The sequence below is a fragment of the Rhinolophus sinicus genome, linkage group LG05, assembly GCF_036562045.2.
Source record: "Rhinolophus sinicus isolate RSC01 linkage group LG05, ASM3656204v1, whole genome shotgun sequence".
Classification (NCBI taxonomy): Eukaryota; Metazoa; Chordata; class Mammalia; order Chiroptera; family Rhinolophidae; genus Rhinolophus; species Rhinolophus sinicus.
Genome location: NC_133755.1, coordinates 140,496,538 through 140,514,374, shown reverse-complemented (window position 1 = coordinate 140,514,374; position 17,837 = coordinate 140,496,538). Strand labels below are relative to the sequence as shown.

Genomic DNA, 17,837 nt, shown 5'->3' with positions numbered 1-17,837 from the left:
CCGCCTGGATCATTATTACATTGAAATCGTAGCTGATAGTTTTTACCCTTTGCTTTCTGTTCCTTAGTTCTTTATAGTGAATGATCTAGGCCTTCATATTTTTACAATGATGATTTTTTAGCCACTTGCCTGGTGGTTAGCTAGATTTTGTTGTGATAATAGATTATGCCAAACATTTTTCTTTCTTGTCTTTGGGATAAGAAGGAGTAACTTGAGCAGAGCAGCAATTTCCAGCCTCCGTACTGCTGCTGGCAGAGACTACCTTGAGTCAGCCACGGCTTTTTTTAGAAATGGAATTCATTGTTTGTCTATGTGTTTGTTTGCTTTTAACTTCCTCTTTTAAACAGAAATTAATGTTCTTGAGATTTGATTTGAGGGGTGTTTGATTTTTGAAGAGAGGGAAAGTTAGGTTTCATGGAACTATTACTTCACTCGCATATTTTTATAAAATCTGGGATTTATTAATTAGTAGGTTAACAGCATAATAGCAGATATTTCATCTGCAGCTTTGAACGAAAGCAACTACATTTCCCTCTAAATCGCATCTGTAGGGCTTTTCTTTTTTAAATGGTTCTCAGCTTCCTTAAGAAGGGGATGAAGTCTGTCTGTTCTACCCACTTGCACTCCTTGTTCTTTGTGTATATTGAAGTGTGTTAATGAGTCACAGAAGAATCTGTAAGCTTGTTCCCGTGAGAGGAACTGACACAGATAAATAGCAGTGCTTCTCAGGAGAGGCCACAGTTGATACAGTGCTGGCTGAGGAGAAAAACCTCTTACGTTAATTCCAGTTGTTTAGAGCAGGGTTATACTTGAGCTTGGAGTGATGGGGAAGGATTGCAAGTAAAGACCCTCACTGCTTTAACTTACGCATGAAGAAAAGTTAGCACTGCCTTCCCATTTTACAGGTTACCATCCTGAGGCACAGAGAGGTTGAGTTGGGCCCAGGTCAGACCGGATTAGCTTGGTGCGCTTGTGATTGCCCCTCATTTCTCCTAAAGCTAAAGTTTTCAGTCAACAGATAAACAACCACAGTGCCTCACCCTGGCGTGTCACTCAGTGTCCACAATGTTTCTTCCCTCCACAACCCAGGTTCCCACAACCAGTTGCATTTAACACGTGAAAAAATGAAGCTCTAAATCAGTGCTGTCCTATAGAAACAGAAGACGAGGAGCATGTATAATTTAAAATTGTATAGTAAACATGTTAAAAGAAAGTAAAAAGAAACAGGTGGAATTAATTTTAACAATATATGTTAACCTAATCTCTAAAATATGATATCACCATGTGATTAATATTAAATATGATGGAATTTTTTTTTTTACTAAGTCTGAAATTTCAAGGTGTATTTACGCTGAATAACGCATTTCAGTTTAGACAAGCCACAGTTCAAGTGCTCGGTGTGGGTAGTGGCCACCAGTACTGGGCAGCATAGCAGTCTAGTCCAAGGTCACACCCAGCCAGATTCCTTAATTGAAATCTCTTGAGAGACACTTAATCAGCTTTCTCGTCCTCCCCTCATTCTGAGGCCACATATTTCTATCCTCTTTGTGCCACTTTTTTTCCGGCTAACTCTAATTATAGGGAGATGCTTGGTTTGGCCATAACCACTAGCTCAGCAGTTTTCTACCAGTCCTGGCAGCTGGTGAGACCAACATACCCTGCCTTGTAAATGATAGTGTGAAGTATACTTCCAAATGTCTTCACAGCAGTTTCCATGATTTTCTTTCTCTGAGGAGTAACTCGATGGCATTTTCCAAAACCAGGGTGATTTTTTAATCCATCCTTTCTTAAAGACCCATCCTAACCAATGGATTCCTAAAATTATACAAACTAGTAGTGTCCCCAGGACCCCAACAGAACAAGGAGGCACTACAGATTTTGTATCTATTTTTATACCAACTATACCTCTGTTTTGATTCATGAGGGTTTGTTCCTTGTTTTTAACTAGTCAAATACTCCCTCAATATATCAGTCTCATTTTAAGCGTTATTCACAATGAAACTGAGAGCATATTCACAATGAAACATTAGTAAAGGTCAGATTCCATTTCTACAAAATGTCAGGTCTCTGGCCATCGACCCCATTACCTGAAGTATTAGACCATAATGCAATCCCAGGGGGAAAAAATGACAGAAGAGTGGTGATAGACTCCTGGAGTTTGTTATGATGGGCTTAACGGAAATAGAAACGCTGATTTGTAAGAATCGAAATTCAAATAGGAAAAAGATTGTCCCATATTCTTAATTTAGAAGCCAGACCTCCCCATCTTCCAACATTCCCAGTAAGGGATGGAGAAGATAATACCTTTTTTTCATACCCTGTGGCCTTCTCTCATAATTGAAAAATAGTACCATAAAACTAGATAAATGAATTTCCCCTAATTCCCTATGCTCTATTCTTTAGAATTTTTGACTTTGTATCGATCTCTCTTATTCACAGACCCCCCTGAAATGCATCATTTAAAAAAACTTTAGGTGTAAGGTTGCATTTGCAATCAGAACAGTACAGTGTAAGGGCCAGTTTCTTCTCTCATAACACCACTTCCCTACAGTAATGCTCCTTTAGACCCCCATTTAAATCACAATCCTTTTATTGACTCTAATTCAAAGGCATTTCTTATTTCTTTGAGTGGATATCTCGTGTTCATTTCCAAATGTCATTTAGTAGCTGTATTTCTGCTAAATAACCAGAAATTGTAATTGACTCCAGCCAAGTGGCTGAGTACCTAGGTTTTGCTTCCAAGTATGGTGCTGAGTAGAGATGTTTTGGTTTCATCTTCAATGTTAATAGTTGACTGAGAGTGATGGATGGGGCTGTGGATGAGGAAAGGAAAGGAAACAGAGAATACAGTGGCAGTGCATCATCTCTTCCATGGAGTCTTCCCGTGCGGTTTTATCAGAGTCACATGAGGAGTTGTTAAAAATCCTGGTGCCCACACTCCACTGTCAGAAACCCTCAGTCAGAGGCCCAGAGGACGGGGCCCAGACACGTATGTAAAAGCCACCTACCTACTCTTACTTGATTGTGTCCGTTTGTCAAAATGTAGGGAGTACTTTATATAAAGTATACCTCAACAAACTTATTCTCTTGAAATATAGTTATATGCATGTACTGAAATTTTTGAAATTTTTGACACCTACCATGGAGAATATTTTGACTATCAAATGTCTGGAGTCTGAAGATAGAACTCACGTGATTGATTAAAACTCACATGAATGAATGATAGAACTCACATGATTGATTAAAATAATCATTTATTCATTAATTCATTCAATAAACATTTAAGGAGCAATACGAAGCATAGTTCCTGACTAGGGAAAACAGAAGTATGCAGAGACACAGTACATGCCCGTAAGGGTTTTGTTTTATGTGTGAGACCAATATGCAACAATTACGACACAGTGTGAAAAGTGTAATATGAGTGTACTCATATTTAGAGAGCAAAAAGGAAGGAGACCCCCAGCAAACACACACACGAGCACACACATTCCCAATTCTGCCCCATTGCCTTCTTGAAGGTAGAAGGGGATAAGACAGTGTTGGGAAGATTTCACAGAGAAGCCACAGAACGTGAGTCCTGAGGCGTGATTAGGCAAGCAAGCGAAAAATATTCTGCCTGTTTTACAAAGGAATACCTCTCACAGTTTGGCTCTGTAGTAAAAAATGGCTCTTATGACATTCGTTGTTTTTTAAGGCGGTTTCAACAACCTTTGATGCGATTCAGTTTGTTTGTTCTGATCTGTGTAGTCCCTAGCACGAGTCACATGCCTGACGCACAATAGGTATGCAGCACAGTAGGTCTGCTGAATTGAGTTGATGTTTTTCGTAGTTTTTCCTTTCTGCTACCAAGCTGTTAGACACAAATGTGTCTTAGGGAGGGTAATAACAATAGTATATCATTTTCAAAATGGCATCCAGGTTACCTCTGTAAGTACTGTTTCCTAAATACTAAAAACATTTGCCTTTGAAGGAGAGCACATTTTAATATACAAGTGGTTCCTACCACTACATGTCATGGTATGTGATTTTCATAGTTTAGGAGCATTGACTCTTCTTTCTAACCCAATTTTCACTTTCTCATTGTTAAATCTATCTGAGGTTTTGGAAGAGCATCTAGACCAAAAGAAATGATCACGGCATTCCTAGCTAACGCTGTCATTCAAATGGACAAAGAAAACAGCGTTGTGTTTTCCTGGATATTGGATGCTCTTTCAGGATTTGGGGAGCAGAGACTATCTGACACTGCATTGAAATAATGTATAGTCAGTGCTGGTGTCTGCTCACCCAAGACAACTGTTCTCTCTACACATTTGTGCAGCTTGTATACAAATTACCATCATTGGCTACTTTGATGCTGTAGATCATAACAGGAAAAATTGTAATGTAACCCTCTGACTGTGTAACATGGAAGCACAAGAAGAACCAGCTCACATACTGCTTTGTTTGGAAGGCTGAATGCAGTGCCCTGTGCATTGGAACCTACTGCTATTAGTCTGCCTGCTTCCCCAGCCTAAAAGCAATGTGCATTCCAGACTCTATGCCATTAAATCACAGTCCTTGTTGGAAGAAAGTAGATGACACGAGAGCTGGGCCGAGGGGTTTAAATGGCAGAGTGGACGGGCATCCACGTTGGTGCTGGGCGTATGATTGAATCTGAGCTCCACTGCTGACCAGCTGTGGGGTCTTGGGCAGGTCAGTTCACCTCCATGGACCTCACCTTTCTAATTTCCAGATGGCAGTTGAGGATTAAAGGAGGTAAGAAATGTGGTGCTAACATGATGCCTGGCAATAATAAATGCTTACTCTGTGTCAGGTCTCTTTACTTAGCCCTTGTTAGCGCATATGTCAACTTTATCATTCTCTTGCTTAAAAACTTTTCAAGATGACCATTACCTTTAAGAAGGCCTAAACATTTTAACCTGGCATTCAAGGTCTTTTATGATGTGTCTGTCTCACCCACCTTTCTACCACACCTCACTCTTACACTTCATAGCCACACTCCATCTCTGTGCCCTCCATAGGCCTTGGGCGTTCACTTTCCTTCTCTCAGGATGCCTTCCTCCTATCCGAATCTAAATCCAGTCTACTGCAACGCTCATCTTAAATACTACTTCTTCCTAGACACTTGGGCTGGAAGATTCGCCTCTTTGTCTTTGTCCAATACTGTATCTTTCTCATCACAGGTGCTCAAAGAGGCCTCTTCTTCTGGGGAGGCCTCTTTTCTGCAAAGAGGCTTGCACAGGGCCACCTTCTCACTGTATCCACACATGGCCTGTGCTCTGTGCATGCCCATCCTTGGTATCTTTCCTCTTACAAGGACACCTGTCCTGTTGGACTAGGGCCCCACCATTATGACCTCATTTAACCTTAACTACCTCCTTAAAAGCCCTGTCTCCAAATACAGCCACATTGGCGGCAGGGGGTGGGGGGTGCTAGGATTTTAACATGAATTTTGGAGGGACACAATTCGGTCAGTAATACATGTGTATAAAAATTCTGCAAGATCCTCCAGGGAGTGTTATGAGCTTTATTCTTTCCTGCCCTCATGCAGAAAACCCACAGAGCAGCAGATCGCTGTTGCCCCCCTGAGATAGCCCCCACGGGATCCCACCCCTCACAGACGCTATTTCCACCCCACTGAGAGGGCTCCCAGGGACTACCCTGTCTCAGCCAGCATTTCCATCACAGCCCTCCATGTCGCCAGCTGCCAGCAGAGAGGAACCAGAGAGAATGAACTGCAGCTGGAAAGGGAAAAAATTAGGGGACTGCAATTGGTGGGTAACATTTTTGTTTTAAAAGAAAAAAATAAATAAAAGCTGTGATTTTCTGTTAAACATTTTCTACGGGTTGTTTTCCTCCAAATTTCTCCAGGTCCTTGATTTTGAAAGCCACTAAGGAACCCCTTGGCTCTGTAAGTTTAGACAGTTAATAAGTGATATGGGAGACCGCACTCTAGCTTGGGTCTTCCCTTAACCCCCTGTTGACTTACAGAGGCAGGTTGTTCTGTTACAAACAGCTTTTATTCTGCTAAATCAGAGGCTCCTCGTGCTGTCATCTGCCTACAGATTAGCTGGAGGCACAAGCTTTGCCTTTGCAGAGTATTTACTCTCACAATTAATATGCTGAAAAGTGTGGTTTTTCACTTTTCTGCCAGTGCAAAGGCTTTCACCAGGTAGTGAGCCTGTCACCTGGGGAGCACTGACAAAGTACTCAAGCCCTATCCTTTCCCCTCCCCATCTCACCCTGCCCACCCGTGAGAGTAAGCCGACCTGGGGCCTCCCTCACCCCACACTGTTAACCCCAATGTCATCACTTATTACTTCCTCAGTGGTTTCTTACTCAATTTTTCAAATATAGGATTTTCTTTTTCTTTTCTTGACAAAAATCCAGCGACCAATTCATATTTTTTTAACATTTTTGTTGTTTTATTATGGAATTCCAAATTTATAGGAAATAAGTAGATAGCATAATGTACCTCTGTGTACTCTTCCCTCAGCTCTAACAATTACCAATATTCTGCCATTCTCGTTTCATCTGTATCTGGATTATTGTTACTATGTTTTTCTAATTCAAATTTGTGTCATAGGTAGGAAAGAGAGCATAGTCTATGAACTGAAAATTGGTTACCTGTCTTTACAGGTGCTTCCCTTACCTTATTGTATTTAATCTTCACAGCTCCCCTAGGCATTGTTACCCACATTTTATGACCTTGGAAACTGAAGCTTCAAGAAATTAATTCCACATCTACCTCAAGTCTCCCTGCTAGTAAGCGCTCAAGCAGGGATTCACAGCCAGAAGCGTCTGAAAAGCATGCTTTCCCCACTAATCTACACCTTAGGGAAAAAAGGACCACGAAAACTGTGTAGTTCAAATTTCTTACAGTATGGATAAATGAATAGCTATGTGATAAAGGAAATATGATACAACATTAATGTTAGAAGCTAAGTGATAGTGTATGTATGGTCAATGTAAAATTATTGAATCTTTATGCTTGAAGTTTTCCCAGTAAAATCTTGCAGGGAGGGGGAAATCCCAGCAGAAGCAAACTTTTTCTTACCCATCACGCAGTAGACAAAACACACAAGCTATTTTCACATACCTATCCTGTTGGTATCTGCTCCAAAGAGACAGATTTGAGACTTGGTTGAATTTCAGGCTTAAAAATAGCAAGCCAGGGAGAGAAATTACTTGGAGACACAGCTACTCAACCTGAACTGGTAAGGTCTTAGAGAACTGAGAAAACCTGAAGCAAAGCCTCTCCCGGGGTGGCCCCTCGACTGCAGGCCAACAGCTCAGGAAGCCTTCTCTCTGTTGCTACGCATGACGGCCAGAGCTGGACATAGTGGTGGACAATTTTCTTTTCCAGTTTCAGCCATCTTGGTGTGATTCCATCATTTACCCAAAAGAACATTTTGCATACATGCAACATACGTGTCGAAGCTGGCCCTTCACATGAAAGGGTATAACCAGTTTTTTTAACACTACATCAAAAACATAGAGCCAGTCACACGATTCCGTTGTGTAATGCAGACCCTGCTTTGTTGGGGAGTTGGCCTGGTCAGGAATAGCTGGGCAGTCTCTGCTGTTGGGAGTGCTGGTTAAAGGTAAAGAGACCATGTCCAGGGGATTCCTGAGGGCATTTTGTTGCTGACAGTACAAAGAGACTCGGGGTGGGCAGCCAGCAGGCCCCTCTCCCACTCCTGCAGAGAAGCCCTGTGTGTCCCAGCAGCACAAGCTTGGCTGCCATTGGCATTACCCCAGCCGCCCTCAGTGCTGAGGCCAAATGTTCCTGGCCAGGGAAAGCTCTGCCCTCCTAGCTTTAGCCTGCTGTGGAGGAAGTAGCTGCTTAAAGATAATGAAAGCTGCTTCTCTGGAATCTTCTAGGGTTCCCCAAAATTGCAAAACTAGAGTCACACAGGAAACCAAGAAGTTTCCAGTAGCAACCATTCCCATTGATTTTTAAAATTTCGATTGCATCTTTCGGCCCGTGTGACTCACTGGTGTTCATAGAATTATGCTGTTCTCCTTTCATTATACCCTGAGCAGGATTTAAAGCCCTCAAGAGGTACCTGTCTCTTGAATTAACTTTAGCTTCCTTCACCCTGAAGCATCCATTAGCTTCCTTCATCCTGAAGGAATGTGCAGGCATACAGGCTCAAAGCGCAGGCTTTGTAACCAGGCCTGAATCATCACTTCACCATTACTGCCTGTGAGACTGGAGGAAAGTTGCTTCACTTCTGGGAGCCCAGCTCGTATGATTGTTGTAAGGTGTGAACAGATAAAGCCTGGGAAGTCACCCAGCATAGTCTCAGGCCCATAGCAAGTGCCACTAAGCACTAGTTTCACTTTTCTGTCATACTCGTATGTGTGATATGTTGTAGATATGAGATGGGGCCTAGAGCTGGTGGTGTGAACACATCTTGTCTCTTGGCATCTGTGCACCACAGTTTCATCATCTACATATGGACTGCCCGTTCTCCAGGATGCTGTGATTTTTTACAAAATCACACTATCTGCTTGCTCCTTAGGGTGCTTCCTCAGATTATGGGAGCAGCCTGGAAAGGGTGAGGGCTGGGAGCAGACTGGAGACCGTGGGATTGGTGAGATTAAGGGAAGGAGGGTCTGGGAGAAATGATCCCAGGGAGATCAGAATCAGAGGGTCAGCATTTCTAAAACTGAAGATTGCCATTTGGGAGTTTTGCCAGGGGTGGGCCCCAAGGGAGGCTGAGTTACCCCACATTAAGGTGTGTGGGTGCCTGCTCACCACAGGAAACGTAATTGCAGCCTGGGCCCCACACAACTCCCCACCTGGGGGAGGCTCGTAGGTGAGTGGGATGGGTTGACCACTGCAGCATTATTGCCCACGTCGCCTGCTTGCTCTGACAATGATTTCCATTATTATTTCATGTGGTCTTGCACCCAGTAGAGATTGTTTGCTCAGTTTTGCATAACAAACATAAAATCTGTTGTACAATTTGCAGTTTAGCTTTGCTTGTGGACCTTCTGTCCTTGCCTGCTGCAGCCATCCAGACACTCGGAAAGCATTTCCTTTCTTCTCCCAGCTGCAAGAATCCCAGGAGTTGGGCTTTCTTAAATGCAGGCAGATGGAAGCAAGCAGGAGTGTGGAGGCAATTAGAGAATTTCTTCCTCCAAGCAGCGCGGGTTTTCTCTCTTTGGGTGTTTGGCTGTTCTTGCTCATTTTTACTCTCCATTTGGGTTTTGTCAGGCTGTCAGCTTTTCTTTTCAGGCTATATTTTGCGGCTACTTGCAGGAGTGTGCAAAGTGGGGTGACTTGGCTGATTATTGTTTAGAATCAAACTTTCCACACTGAGGTATGGCTATATCATGATGACAGTGATGGAACTTCATATTTGTAAAGTATTCTGCAGCTTAAGGAGCGCTTTCCCATGCGTCACAGTCTCGGTTGGTCTTGACAGAGGCTTAGGGGAAAAAAAATGAAGGCTCTGCTCACTCTGCTAAATTCAGAGTTTTTCCTTGTCTTTATGCCATCTCTGTCGTCAAACCACAAAGGGGAGAGTGAGAGAATGAAACCTGTAGACTCCTGCTTTGTTCCTTTTTTCTTTCTAGTTTAAGTCAATCAGTTTAATATTTTCCAAAAACTTGATAAGCACGCGACTAGAGTCTCTGGTGACATTTAAGTAATTGTAGCAGACAACCTGTGCTGTTGGGGAGCCTCTAATCCAGCTGATGACACGAGACCTCCAACTAGGAGTTTAAGTCACAGTGCGGGAGCACACAGAAGGCACTCCATAAATAGGTGGTGAATGAGTGGGTGAATAAATGAGTGGATAACACAATGCACCAAAGTCCTGAACAGCACGGAGAAGAGCTCGGGACGACCTCCAAGGTGCAGCGTCTGCAGTGGGAGCTGCACAGAGGGTGCAGCACCCTCAGAGCATCTGAGTGCCTGGGAGCCAGGGGCAAGAGGACCAGGACCCAGGACCCCTCTTGGGATTGTCTGAATTGGTGATTTGCCATCCGTTAATGCAGCTAAAGGAGAGCTGAAGATATTAGAGGAAACCATGTAGATATAGGCTGAGAAGAGTGAGCAAGGAAAAGGTCATTCTCTCTCTTAAGGATGGGATAAACAGAAAGAGGGAGGGAAGGAGGCAGATAGACTGAAAGGGAGACGGTGTTCATAAAACTGTTGTTAGGAAAAGTGCCAGCAAAGTCCTCCCACCTTAAAAGCCTACCTCTGGATATTGCAGCCCTATACTAGGAGCTGGGAGAAGGCAATGGGCAGAATCAGAGATACAAGACTTGGTGTCGACCCTATAGAGAGACCCTGCCATGCACAGGAAACACTGAAATAATGTGAATGCCCCACCCCCACATGACCGAGTGCCAGGGTCTAAGCCAAGGAATTGAGAGACGGAGAGACCCATGTGAGCCAGAGGAGCTGAGAGGAAGGCTTCTGGAGGGTAAGGCTGGCATGTGGATGAGATGTGGGAAGTGGGTGGATAGTTGTGCAGAATTATATTCCATCCTGGGTGGCAATCCTGTTGGGGCAATGGAGATTGATGGAGGAGGTATGGGGGCCTTGGTGTGGAAGGCTTGGAAGCCACGCTGGAGAGCAGGAGAAAGTTGTTAAGCAGGGAAGCGACTTTATGAGGGTGGTAAACGGAATTTTTTATTCATGCCCAGAATTCTTATTAATGTTTTGCCGGCCCAGAGGCTGGGCTGGGGGCTCTGTACAGACTCTTTGCTGACGGTGCAAGAGTAAGCTAAGGGAGCAAGCACCTCCTTGGGACAGCACTGAACATTTTCAGTGTCTCCTGAGGGCTGATATACTCCAGGCCAAATACCACCACACCGGCGGTAAAACAGGAGTAAGAAAAGAATAATCTCCAGTATGACTGTCAGTAGGACACTGTTTTTATTGATTGTTTTGGATGCCATGAAACTGTACTTAGTTTGTGTTTTGGAGAGCTCCAGAAATGTGTGCTATCTGAAGTCTAGATATTTTCATTATGATGACTTCTTTAAAATAATATCCACATTAATACACACCCCCAGTGTAGAGTACTTAGAAAATACAGAAAAACACAAAGGACAAAACAAGTCACATTACTCCCTCACTCAGAGCTAATCCCACATGTTGTTAGTATTTTGTTCACTGTCCTTTCTTGATGTGAATTTGGAAGCTTTTAAAAATGATTTCAAATTGCCCCTAATGTTCTATGTCGTATTCTTTCTTAACTTGGCAAGATGCCCTGAGTATTTTTCTGTCAATAAATTTATTTTACAAGATGGTCTTAGTGCTACATCCTATCCCACTATAGGAATGTACTGTAATTTATTTAATCAATCAAATAGGAAACCGAGCTCCTATTTTTGCTCATTTTTGTTTCCAATGAATTAGGTTTTAACCATATTTTTAAAAACATAATATATAGTATTTGCAGAAAATCTTGTTTTCATTAAGTGAGCTGTCCAGTCAGATCCGAGTGAATATAGAAACTTCTCCACGAAGTTTTACCTCATTTTTATGTCATTTCATTGAAAGTGGTAACTAATCAACCCTGAGTGGAAAAGAATTGTGTGTGCCGTGGTATGCTTCCCTAAAACTGTTAAAAACAGGAGCAGACCAAGCCTCATGCTGATGGATACACGAATTTCGGGGTGTCACTTGGCTCAGGTGGCTCTTAGAATTTAAATGGCATCCTGTGCTTGACTGTAGTGAAATTTCAACAACAGAATATTAAGTAACCTTCAATATTATGTTCAATGTAGATGAAGAACCAAGCATTGAAGACCTTTCTTAACTCTCTCTCTCTACCTCCCTCTTGGTAATGTCTCCCCTTCAAGATACCTGTCGCCTTCTCAGTGAGGGCCACCATTTGGAGGGTGGGTTCCTGCTGACTTTATTCACATCTGAGTAGCAGAGAAGGTGTCAATCTTACTTTTCCTTTGAGGCAGAGTTTGGTTTGCAGAGGAACTTCCTGCTTGTGTTTCATTTCCAGTAAAATGCATGATTCACCCCAGTTCAAGGTGACCCCATCTACAACGGTTGGTTTTTTTAAGTGGAATTTTTCCGTGGAAACCATAGAACAGAGAGGACTCTTCTAAGTCTCCCATTAAATTATGCTCCCTGCCTCTCAGAGTTTCATGATATCGTTGGGTTACTTGTTTTTCCTTATTATTGTTAATCCTGTGCTTACCTGGGTGAGATGTGTGTTGAAGAGGAAGAGATGAAGGTCAAGAAAAATAAGCTCAGTGTTCTATTGTTTTAAATTCCTTTGTCTAACTGTTGCTGGGGCATAGGAACACAGGTTTTCATATTGGCAGTTTTGAACGAATACTTGGCAGTTTGCTACAGCCTCTTATCAATTCTAATAATGTATCTGTATTTCTCTTAGGTTTTCCGTGTAACCGATCATGTATATAAATAAGTGTGTTTTAGGTCTTCCTTTGCAACCTTTTATCTTTTATTGATTGATTTTTCTTGTGCTACCTCTGGCTAGAACCTGCAGGACAGTAATAATAAAGGAGGGAGAGCACACACCTCCTTAGTTTGTTCTTGATTTAAAGGAAAGGCAACTGACATTTTACCACTGAGTATGATCCTTACTATTGGCTTTTATTGAATAATTTTATTAGGTTAAAAATTTCCCTTCTGATCTTATTTTGCTACGAGTTCCTATTTTTTAAAATCACAAGTGTTGAATTTTATTTAATGCTTTCCTGTGTTTATTAATAAGATCATAGGGTTTTTTCCCTTTTAATCTGAGAGTGAGGTAATTGTTATTATGAATTTTCTAAAGTTAAACAATTCTTGCATTATTGGTAAAAATCCCAATTAGCCATGCTATATCTTATGAATTGTTGGATTCAATTTGCAATTTTTTTAAAGGATTTTTATGTTTGTATTTATATCCAAGATTGGCCTGTAATTTTCTTCTTTTCCTGCTGTCCTTGTCTGATTTTGGTGCTAAGGTTGTACAAGTGCTTTTCCATTTTGTATCTCTGAAACTTGCCTCTTTTTTCTCTCAAACCATCTGAGCCTGGTGTTTAATGGGTTTGTTTTCTTAGATGGAGGGATGAATAGATTTTTACTGATGAACCAGTTTCGTTAGTGGTTATAAGAATATTCAGGTTTCTCCTCGTTTCATAATATTTTGAAACAAGATTTCTCCTCTTGCATAATATTTTTCTGTAAAGTTCTTCATTTCATTAAACTTTTCAAACATGGTGTACAGTTGCTCATAGTATGCTCTTATTTTCAAATCTGTGCTGAATCTGTAGTTATGTTCTCTCTTTCATTACTAATGTCATTATGAGTAACTTCTCTGTGTTTTATTTGATCAGTATTGGTGATTTGTCTGTTTTGTTAGTCTTTTGAAATAAACAGCTTTTCCTTTTCTTCTTCTCTAGGGTATGATTATTTTCTGATTTTATTAATTACTCCTCTTTATTACTTTCTTCTTCCAATTTCATTGGATTTACTTTTATTCACTTTCTTCTTGAGTTGGATACTCACTGCTTAATTTTCTTCTTTTTTTTCTTTCTAGGATGAGACTTAAGTATTTTTCTCTAAGTACAACTTTAGTAGTATCTGACAAGTTCTAATATGGAATATTTTCATCATCACTCAGTTCTAAGAATTATAATTATCATAATTATTTCTTCTTTGATTCATTCGTTATTAGCAGTGTGATTTTTAAATTCCCAAACAAATCATTTTTTTACTAATCATTTTGTTTTGGAATCTAAGTTTTAGAAAAATCAATTGTTGTCAGAGAATGTCGTTTGCGTGATACCAATTTCACAAAATTTATAGAGACTTGGTTCACGGTCTAACCAAGTCTGTGTTGGTTGGTGATCGGTTTTTTAAAACATACCATGAACGTTTTTTAAAAATGCATATTTTCTAATGGGGTTTGGGGGGACAGAGTTCTAAATATACCCATTATATTAAACCTCTTGATTGTGTTGTTCAAATCTTTTATATTATTAATTCATCAATCACTAAGAGAAGCATTGCTGAAACCTCTCACTATGTTTGTCACTTTGTGCTTGTAATTCTGATTTGCTTCGTACTTGGTTAGATCCATTTCCCAGAAAGAGTGCTGAAGAGCTTTTCACTCGCATTGCCCCTTTCTCTCAGAAGGATTCCCGTTTCTCAGAAGCCCCGGCCTCAGGCATTCATCTTCAGATTACCTTATTAGCTTCAACACTAAGGGCTATTTTAACAGAAAAAAAAGTATCATATAATTAGAGCTACTATGCTTGAAGGAGCCTTAAAGGTCATCTGGTCCCACCAGTATCTGTTTATCTAAATTCTGCCAGCGCATCTCTAGTGTCCAATATTCTCTACCATCTTTGAGAGGTTCTTATTATTACAATGAGTCATAAGAAAATATTCTTCTGTATGACAATCCATCTTTTTTTAAGGACTGCTTAAAAGGTCTTCTCTAGGCAAAACTTTTCATATTAGTTTTTCTCAACATAATTCTAGATCCTTTTCGTATCTTGAATACTGTTTTCTGAACAAGTTCTAGATTCTATATAGTCATGGCTTGAGAGACTTTCAAATTACGTATACACACGGGTATGTGTATGAATGTATCTGTATGTTTTAAGGAATATAAGCTAAGTATTAAGGAGACCCCTTGGGAAAATATCCTAGATTGAAACTAAAATCCACTGACCCCATCACCCAATGATTTCTCTCGCTCATGGGAAGCAATTAGAATGAGAGACCGCGACTCTCGCCTCTTGTCCTTAAGCATGTGATCTTTTTCCTGATGATCAAAGGCCCTGCAGGAGGAAGGAGAACAATGCATAGCAACAAATTTCCTGTTCAAAGAAAAATGCAACTTTGTTTAGAAATTATGCCAGTTTGCTTTCTATGTTTCTAATAGAGAACAGGGAGAAACTTGCCTTTTATTTGCTGACATACAGTGTTCTTTTTGAAAGTTCCAGAAGCCACAACTTCTACACTGAGGGAAGATGGTATTGTGCTTACAGGGAGCTGGCTGTAGGTCACAGGCAGTACACCCCTTCTCCTCATGACCCCTTTTCAACCATCAAGAAAGCAAACCTCAACATGGGACCCAGAACTATTCAGACATTTGAAGAGTCCCACCTTCAGACAGACAATGGAAGTGATATCTTAATGTTGTTTAGCATTGTGTTTGGTAAGGAATAGAGACCATCCTTTGAACTGGTCTGTTTCTTGGTGCCTCAAATTTCATGATCATTGCAATTTAAAAACGTACAGTTCAGAATTGCTAAGAATGGGTAAGTGCAGCTTCTGGTTTAGCAGTTCCTTAGCTGTGACCTATGAGCCTCCCTAGCTCAGCCTGACTTAGGGGAGGACCTCCATGACACCAGCAAAGCTTCTTCTTGGTTAAGTTGAGCTAGCTTTGTGAAGCAACTTTACCCAACACATTTTTATCAAAAGCACCCACTTTTCTAAGAGTCTCTGGAGCCCCAACTTAAATGAGGCCAGACCCAATGCTATATTTCAGTAAATACCACATTAGGTCACACTGGCTTTTAAACATCCAGGTCAAACAATTGACTTAAATTGAAATTACTTTCAACTGACACCCACCCACCCCCAAACCTTTTTTTCACGTGCTGCTGCTAAACCATACATCCCTCATCCTGTGCTTATGCAACAGGTTTTTTTTTTTTCAGACCCTTACATTTTCCTTCACTAATTTTGTCATCTCAGTTCTGACCTATTACTCTAGCCTATCAAGATACTTTTGTGTCTCGAAATTGTCACCTACCTTTGCTTTCCCTCCAGAAGTTTGTTGCATCTGAGTATTTTATCCAGCAAATTTTCCATATCTTCATCTAAGACGTTGGCAAAGTTGTAGAAGAGCTCGGAGCCCTGTTTTATGCCCCTAGAGGTCACCTTCTAGGTGGACATGGGCTCACGGATCAGCCCCATTTCAGTGTTATTGTTCACTTCATTGCCTCGGTATCCAGCCCACATTTTCCTATCTCATTCCCAAAGGATTGTGAGAGGCCTTTTTGGATGACGCCTTGCTGAAGTCCCTGAAGAACCACATTTCTCTGATCTCTGTCACCATAGAAAGTGGGCTAACTCTCCCTCCTCTGAAAGCATCCTGTCGGGGAATCAGAGCAAATGCTGAAACAGTGTAGTAGGATTACCCAGATTGGGCTTTTTTACCCCCTCACTGAGCACTCCTTGACGCTTTTTCCATAAGATCAGTTTTTTCACAAGACCAATTAATGTTGAGATTTCAATACAGAAACAGGACTGGATTTTACCCAAAGCTATTTTCTACACCTGTTTTGTAGGCATTCCGTTTCATAATGTTCCTCACTTACGTGAACTATCAAATACTGGAATGTGTCAACTGGACTGCTAGAGATAACCAGGTCCCCTATCCCAGTCCACCAGTTAGCAGCCCTGTCTGGCCCTCCATCCCACCCTCACCATCACCTCCCTAAATCAAGACTCATTACCACTGGCTTAGATTGCTCCCTGGTGTGTGTCCCTCTCCCAGGGGCTCCTTTGGCTCAGCCATCCCGAGTAGAGCCACCAGACCAAGTCACTCTTGCTCAGAACTCCTTAGGAACTCCCCGTCACCCTCCAAATTAAGTCCAGTCTCCCTCCCTTGGCTGGTGATCTGCTCAGAGCAGCCCCTTGGCCACTCCTCAGACACTGCACCAGCTCGTGGACTCATCAGTCTTCCCTAAACGTCTCCCACGCCTCCCTGATGCCCATCCTGGTTCCTGAGAACAGGACTGTCCCAATGCCTTTCTAGATTAAGAAACCTGGCTCCTCTCTCAAGCAATAAACTAAATGCTTTTTTTTTTTTTCAATGAAACCTTGACTGGTCCCTCCTCTGGGAAGTATTTCTTCCTCCACTGAGCTCCTGTTAGCTCTGCATAACACCCAAGTGACAGTTATCTTGGGTAAAATTGTTTGTGTACTTGTTTTATCAAAAGCTGCTCTGGTGCTGGGACAATAGCCTTATTAGCTCACCAAGGGCCAGGCACCTAATAGATAGTCTGGTGGATGGTTGCCTGGCTGGCTGGCAGTGAGACTCAAGAAAGGATAAATACCTTGCCAAGATCACAAAGTTTTGACTAACAGAATTAATAATAGAGTCAGTTCCCAAATTTAGTAATACGGTATTTGAACCACATTTGCCCAACACTGCACCACGTTCTCTTCCATGGTTTTGCTTTGACCTTTTTGTGGAAGTATTAGTAAGAAACATCCAGTTTTAAGAACTGGAACAAAAGTCTCCTATTTGATTGTTTGTTTTGTTAAAGATTTATTGCCCTTTAGTTTTGCCTGCTTAGGAATACGATCTATATCTCTAGGGAAAAAGTGTGATAGGCTTTTCCTAACACATTCTTCAAGCTTCAGAAATCATTTGAAAAGAGACACTGCCACTTGGGAACATTTGTCCTGCACGATTTAAAACGTCTGCTAATATACTGGAAACGTGGGTCTTTTCAAATCTAAAAAATCACAATTCTCTTAATGAAAGAGTACACTTGGGTTGTACTGTGTCAGCAGTCTTTTGCTGTATTTGTTTTGTTTTTTTAGTTTTATTTATTTTGGGTGGGGAGTGGGCTAGGGATCTGATGTTCAAATTCAAGATTAAGCCCAGGGTGAAATGGTTACCCCACCTAGAGATTGGTTCCGACTTTCTCAGGCTACAGTTTAACAAAAGCATGATGTTGTCAACCTGAGCTAGGGCTGATACGGCTCATTTGAATCTGAAAGGGAACCCACATCCTTCCTGTTGCCACGCAAAGATGCTGAAAAGAATTCACAGAGAAAACAGATGGGCTAATATGTGTTATGTTTCCCAGACATC

At 41.5% G+C, this 17,837-nt stretch overlaps 1 protein-coding gene across 5 annotated transcripts in view; it reads left to right on the top strand.

Annotated features, from left to right (window-relative positions):
* FYN (FYN proto-oncogene, Src family tyrosine kinase) overlaps window positions 1-17,837 on the top strand; it is a 204,055-nt gene that overhangs the window by 101,643 nt on the left and 84,575 nt on the right. Inside the window, exon 1 of one of the 5 annotated variants that reach the window (XM_074333453.1) lies at window positions 10,336-10,442. The exons of the other annotated variants lie outside the window; for them this stretch is intronic. The gene's annotated coding sequence lies outside the window, so the exon portion shown is untranslated. Of the gene's footprint in view, window positions 1-10,335; window positions 10,443-17,837 lie in introns of those variants that run through there. 5 annotated transcript variants of the gene reach the window in all.